Here is a 7,942-nt window from a genome sequence, read left to right on the forward strand (position 1 = left end):
ATTCAAAATGGTATATATATATATATATATCTATAATTTGTTAGATATAGCAGAAACATCGCGAGCTCAATAAATATATATATATATATATATATATATATATATATATATATATATATATATATATATATATATATATATATATATATATATATATATATATATATATCGAGCTCGCAATGTTTCTGCTATATCTAACAAATTAGGTTTTGATTGGGTAATGCTATAGGTGGACATACTATCGGAGTCGGGCTGTGCAATTTCTTCAGCAACAGACTCTACAACTTCACTGGGAAAGGTGACATGGATCCCTCCCTGGACAAGTCCTATGCAGAGGAGCTCAAGACTAAGTGCACGAGCTTAGCTGACAATACAACCACAGTGCCAATGGATCCTGGCAGCTCTCTCAACTTCGACAGGCATTATTACAGTACTCTGGAATCAAACAGAGGGTTATTCCAATCAGATGTCGCGCTTCTCACTGACTCCACTTCCAAAAGTATTGCCGAGAAGCAGTTAGAGGGAGACAACTTTATTCAGAACTTCAAAATCTCAATTCAGCGAATGGGAAGTATCGGAGTGCTTACTGGTAGTGCTGGGGAAATCAGAAAGAGGTGCGCCTTTGTCAACTAAGGAACAGGAAGACTAGTTGATCATAATACTCTCTGGCTAGTTAAATTTTTAATTCCTGTTCTGTTCCTTACCTGGTTACCTAAGAAATAATCCCTACCAAATAACGAGGCTTCAACGGTGGCAGGTTTGGACATTTTTATGTAATAATTAGACGCTCAAATTTTCGTTAATTGCTAAATGCTTGTCGGTGGGGAAGTTTCTGTACTTATTCTGAATAATGCTTACGGATATTTCCGTAGATTAGTTTCTATATTAATAATAAACAATGCTCAGTGATATTTCGATGTCTTCGGGGAATGAGTACTGGTGGACAGGACTGTTGTGTTTTTTTAAGGCATTGAGTAACTATTCCATGTTTTTTTGGTCGAAATTTTGTGAAATAATTTTGGATTAAATTTTGATTTTTTGTTTTAAAAATGTGTTTTTAATGTGTAAATTATATTATAGCATAAAATTTGTTACTCAAATTTGTTATTTTATAAAATTTCAATTAAATCCGAGAAAAATTATATTTAAAAAACTCTCAAACTAAACAAATACAATAAATCTATATCAAATTACTTCATTTATTAGTTGTATAAGTTTTTTTATTTTTTTTAGTTTCTCTAAATAAATAATTGGTAATTTGATTTGAAAATTAACAGGATGATGATAACTGACTTTAATTAAGATTCAATATAGTTTGAGATGTAAAAAATAAAAAATTGTTTCTAAATTTTAAAAATTTTATGTTTGAAAAATATCAAATATAGCATTTCAAATTCACTGTTAAAATAAAAACATTTATAAAATATTACTGTTACATATAATTTTAAATTTAACCATTAAGAAAAAGACATTTACTTTCACGTGAAGGTTTAGTAGGAATAATATTTATTTTTCATAGACAAGATAGAAAATAAAATTCCAGGGTGGTTGTGGTTGGAAATAATAATTACTGCAGTATGGAGTGCAGTTTATATTTAGAGTCTCAGATGATTTGAGTTACTATAAGATTTTTAAAAGCTCTGTCTCTCGCAGATCTGAATAAGGACATCTGAGTTCTTCAGTTGTGTATATACCCCATCTGAGTATTAGCAGCTTCCATGGGTTCTCTCTTGGTGCCGGAGGCGATAGGGGTAATAGAAAGTTTATAAAAGCAAAGCGGGACAAGACAAGGAGAAAGTAAATCTCACAATCTTCTTGGACTAAACTGCTGGTTGATATTATGTATACTTATTCATATGAGCTGCTTCAAGTTTCAAGGGTGGAATAATGGGCATAATGGTCCATGATTTCCGCACATAAATTTTTGGAGGGAACACCACTTGGAACTATGGTGTTGTTGCAATGTTTACTTCAAAATGCTTGTTACTTGCATGAACTGGACTATTGGCAGTTAAGAAGGCAAAGTGGCCTTTTTATTATCTGAAGTGTACCGGCTATTCCTCTTTGATGTTTCAGGGAGATCTTGAGAATCTAGTCGAATATTTTTTATTTTTTTTAAATCTAGTAATGATATTCCAGGACAAGCATATTTTCATATGCATGTAATTCTTGTTTGTAACATAGTTATTTTTTTCTTTTTAATCGTAAGGCCACCGGGGTACTTGAATGCATGTAAATTTCTTTTATAAATCAATCACTTTTGATGGTTGATTATCCTCTTTGTTGTCAACTGGGTTTGTTGATGGTTTAACAATGCTAATTGGTGTAATTCTGAACTTCGATTCACATCGTATCACATTTAACATTCTACCGTGTACTCTTTTGTATGGTCTGCAGGTAGTATGCTACTGACCTAGGTGTGCAAAACATTACCTCTTTACATTATGCAGTAGAAACATAAGTGCATTGTTGATCATTTTATATGTTCATACATTAAGAGGTCGATTCCGAATGGAAGTATGTTCAAACATGCAATATCTTTTCCGTATTTATTTGGTTGTTATGTTTCTCGCTTGTATAAAATTTATTCCACTACACCTGTAAAATTAATTTGGGAGGTTATGCATCAACGTTTTATGTTTTGGTTTGCACTAGAACACAACTATCATGCTCAGAATAGGTTTGGAATCATTATGAAGATTGCGTATCAGCATTTTTGTACAGTTAGTACAATTCTAAAAAGTTATTCCTAGAGAGGAAAGTGAAGGGGTGGTTCCTCCGAATATCTTGTAAGCAACTTCAACCTCTAAATATTATTTGCCACTGGCTGCTAGCTTTAGTTATCAGCAATATACACTTTAGCAGGGCCAGCGTTGAAGCGCACACAGCAACGGACAATAGTCATTATACTATTATCCAGCGTAGTTTCAATTCTCTTTTTTTAATATATATTTTATTCTGAAATATCATGTCTGCAACATCATGTCTGCAACGTCGAAATGTTTTGCACATATCTTCCCCCACACTTGTTTCTCAACCCCGTTGTTTCTCAACCCCAGCAGGGACTAAAATATGCCAACAGATTTTATACCTGTCTTACAGGCAAATATATTGTAATCGAATTCATCACTAGCAAACTTGGAAGTCTGATTTGTTGCGACAATTCATGTATTCCAATAGGTATTAGCGACCCAATTCCTTGGTTCCATTCCAGATCCGTTGTAGCAAACTTGGAAGTCTGATTTGTCATGTTTCTGGTTCGAAATGTTCTGGTTATAAATGTATAAATGTTCAAAGTTCAGTTCTTCAACTGCAAATGACAGGGTTGATGTTTCCACCGGCTGTCAACCTCAACCACATTAACCTTGGTGAATTGATTAAGCAGAATAACATAGGAAATGGCGAGTGGGATTAAGAGTTTATTTTTTATGATAGGTGTCCAATTTCTGAGAGGTGGTGGCAGCGAGTAGCTCAGAGGTGGCAGCAAGGCGGTGACACCGGTGGTGGCAGCGAGTAGCTCAGAGGTATGTGTTTTGATGCCTATTAAATTTACATAATGTGTTTAATTTGGCTCAAAGCCCTGCAATGTCTAATTTGTCTCAAAACCATATTAATTGATTATATCAAACATATCTTCAGTGTCATGTAGAGCACGATAGCACACAATGGCTAGAGTGGCATACTTTTTCACTAATTATCAAAATTTCTTCCATTATTGTAGTGTTGAATTCTTTCTATCCTACTACAGACTAGTTATGTATTTTCTTCAATTTTATTTCTTCGTACGAATAGGGTTTACATGTAGTGAAACCCTAACACTAAATTAATGTTGGTTTACATTTTAACCTTTATAAATTAGAATCATTCAATTTTTATGTTTTTCTTATGTAGAGAGAGGGATCTTAAGTTATAATTTAGTTTACTAATCTTATTTTGTTTTGTTTACTAATGTTTTCTTGTTTATGCGTACCTGAATGGGCCAATTTACCCGGAGATATGGTTTTCTTCAACATGTATCTAAACAATTTTATTTCTCAATATTTCCACATATTTCGCTTCCATGGTTTTACATTCAAATATTACTCTTATTATTTTATATTACTAATGTTTTTATCTTGATATCCCCAGGTTGAGGAGGAAGGAAATTTATGTGCTCTTTATTAGATATTATTCTCTGTTGCAAGTCTTCTTCTTTTTTTGGTTTCCATAAATAGCCTCTTTTGACTCTTTACCTCGTACCTAAACATACTAATCCCCTATATTATTTTCAATCATTACAGGTACGACTTGAGGAAATAAAAGAATTTTGCTTCCGTTGTACCAAAGACATTCAACTTAATTCCTAAATTGACTTCCTCTTCCTTAATTTACACGTCATACATTTCTCAATTCACCCCAAACTTTGTGTGAAATTATCCTAACGTGAAGATAAAAGTGATTTGTTCATGATATCCTGAAATAGGGTTTTTGCTAGACTTCTAACCCTCCCATGGATACCATGTGTATAAAACGGTTATGAGCCTTAACAAATGGCATATTATATGATTAGGCAGGGACTAAGGGCTGCATGCGGCACTTGTTAAACTTAATGTTAATGCTGAAATTTTATTAGATATAAGAGTAAGATAAATCTTTTATATGTTGTAAATTTCATATTATATTTCCTTCGAAAATGAATAGAGTACGTGTTTTCATTTAGGCCATGGTAAGAGTTGGGTATATCTTAAAAATATTTTGAGTAAAAGCTATATCGAAAAGTATGATAAACCTATACATATATATATATATATATGCGAAATATTGATTAATTCAGTGTAGTTATTGGTGATTAATGATTGATGTGTTGACTTTGGTCTTTTCAAGTATGATAAATATTGATTAATAAAATGTAGTTATTGGTGATTAATGTTTCATGTGTTCAATTTGGTCTTTTCAAGAATTTTAAAGTATCTTTTATAGTTTTACTATTTTGTATTTTTTATGTAAGTTTATTAAATTATTATAATAAAAAAAATTTGAAAAGAGAATGCAAATGTATCATATAATTCTTTTTTATAGAGAGAAAACATAAGTTTGAAAAGAGAGTGCAAATGTATCATATAATTTTATAAAAGGAAAAGTTAAAAAAAAAAAAATTTAACTAATTTTAAATTTTTTGAATAATATTTTTTTTTGAAGTTTGGTAATGTTGAGGTTATATCATGGTCATGTCTAAGAATAATATTTAAATAAAGAAGGAAATTGAACCAGTATATCAACATCTAAGAGTGCCTTAACAACACATAGATCACCATCTATCCAAAACCTAATGGACAATCAACTTTTCACAATTAAATTTATAATAAAATTAAATATAAATATTAAAATTGAAAAATAAATTAAAAAGATACATTTATGTATAATTAAAATTACTATGATTCAAAACTTAAAAAAAATTATTAATACATATCACTCTTTTCCTAAATTAAATATTATTCTTATTAATTTATATTATTCTTATCCATATAAACGTAATATGATATAATTTCAATTTATAAATTAAAAGCATAATTAATAATAATATTAATTTTGTTCCAATAAAATAATTTAAACGTTCAACTCATTTGAATAAGTAATATGAGTGATTCAATATGCAATAAATATTTTAGCCATATCCTAGATAGTATACTATGTGAAAGATGTGTAAGTAATAAACCTGGTATAGTATGTATAAGTTTTTGAATATTTCAATAGTTTAGTAATAGGGTGGAATTGTTAGTGTCATTTTTTCCATATATAAATATAAATATTATATACATGAAATAGTTATATAATATTTCCGAATTGGATTATATTTATATATATGAAATCGTATATAATATTAAATATTAATATTTTTAAATTAAATTAAATAATTTTTTATTAATATTATAATAAATTAATTTATTAAAATATGAAATATTATTTTAATGTTTGTAATAATATTTTAATTTAATATAATATATATTTTTTATTTTTATTTATACAATTTTTTATGTATTTTTAAAAAATTAATTATGTTGTAAGGTGTTCCTTTCTGAAAATCGTTTGTCTATATGCTTTCATGTCATCATTTGTGCTATTGAATATTTTGTTAGACGATTAAATTATCATTATCCGTTGATTTGAGTGGAATGATGGTTCACAACCGCATAAGACTGTGGCAAATGCATAGCATGGTTCGCGCATCATGCAACGCTAGCCCCATTTCCACATACCGAGCTTCTTCAGGTATGTTGCTACCATTGACACGACTGAAGGTAATGAAGTCTACAACTACAACACTGACCTTCCCAACCACACAAGATTGTGGTAGATGCATAACATGGTTCATGTGTCTTGCAACACTGACATCATTTCCACATACCAAGGTTGTTCAGGTATGTTGCTACCATTGACGCGACCGAAGGTAATGCAGTCTACAACTTCAACACTAGCAGAAGAGCCAGAGTGTTGGGACCGTTTGGGTTGCTGGTTGTAGGTAGGGTGTAGAGCTCACAATGTTGTCCACATGGGTTTTGCAATGCCACCACATGGATTTTGTAGGTTAGCATCTCTTCATTCCTCAAAGCAGGTGGGGTGATAACTAGATTGCTAAATCCCACCCATAAGTGAACAGAGCTAGAAGTTAGTAACCTCAGTTTTTGAAGAAAAAAGACATCAAATCTTAGGTGTTGGATGATGTTATCTAAAGGAATCTTCTTCCTTTCCCATGGTTTTTTCTCACATTGTAGGATATGAGGATTGGAAATATGTTATTGGTTCATAAGCCCTACTCATTCCTCTTTAAAATTACATTAGAATCAATTATGGTCAATATTGTGTCAGGTAGGGGATCCCAACACTGATCACAAATGTGGGGAAAGGCCAACCAAATGTGGTTTGAAGATCCTTGTACTGAAGAAGATCATAAAGAGTTTACTCTGTGTAATCACCTTTGCATGTCAGAAAACAATAATGAAATTGATGTTGTTTCACGAGGTCTTACTACATAGATAAATTATGGCATGCTCCAGTGAAGAAAACTGCCTCAATGGCATCCTCTATAGGTCACATAACTGCATATGGTCATGTTTTTTACTGTGATCATTCCAAGAACATACCACATCATGTGGTTTTTGTTATTGACAAGTCTGGTTCAATGTCCAGTCCTGATATAAAACCAACCATGGCCAAATTTATATCTCGACACAATTGTAGGTTGGGCTGTGTGTATGAGGCTATCATTCAATTCATTACTACCAGGCATAGAACTAGTAGTGATGATTCTTTATCTGTGGTTCTCTTTGACAATACAATAATAGTTGCTCTAGAAATGCAAGAGATGAAGGAAGATAGAGTGGAAAATCTTATTCAATATGTCACAGTAGGTGGAACCAGTTACTCTTGGGTCTAAAATTGGGAGAGGAGGTAATTTATCGAGAATCCAAGCATCCTAATGTGGTAAAAAAGAGGCCAATGGTTATTTTTTTGAGTGATGGTGGAAACAACTATAGGATAGATCCTCTGGAGTTTTTAAATATACTAAATACAATGGAACCAGGGATGATATTCCATAGAATCATGTTGGGAACAGATCCTGCAGTCGTTATTGGTTCTTCTCAATTTTGAGGTTAGTTAATCTTCAATATAATTTATTTCCATTCTAATATCTTGTTTATTTAACTAATCTGGAGAGGCCTTTGTGAGTTCAATTTCATTGAACCTGTTCATTAGCTTTTCCAAACATCAAATGCTTCACTATCACAAATTTATAATTATTTATTTATCCATTTTATTTTTTCTGTTGTTTTTTTTACCAGAGCCTCAAGATAAACGCTATTGAAAGATATGGTTAAAAGGTAGAATCTCATTATTCCATTCCATGAAGAGAAATCATTTCAGACCTTACTAATATAGTCATTGACTACTACAAGCTCATTAG

Source organism: Pinus tabuliformis, chromosome 7 (assembly GCF_031772625.1).
Source record: "Pinus tabuliformis cultivar Carrire ecotype Pingquan chromosome 7, CPIR1, whole genome shotgun sequence".
NCBI classification, from domain to species: Eukaryota; Viridiplantae; Streptophyta; class Pinopsida; order Pinales; family Pinaceae; genus Pinus; species Pinus tabuliformis.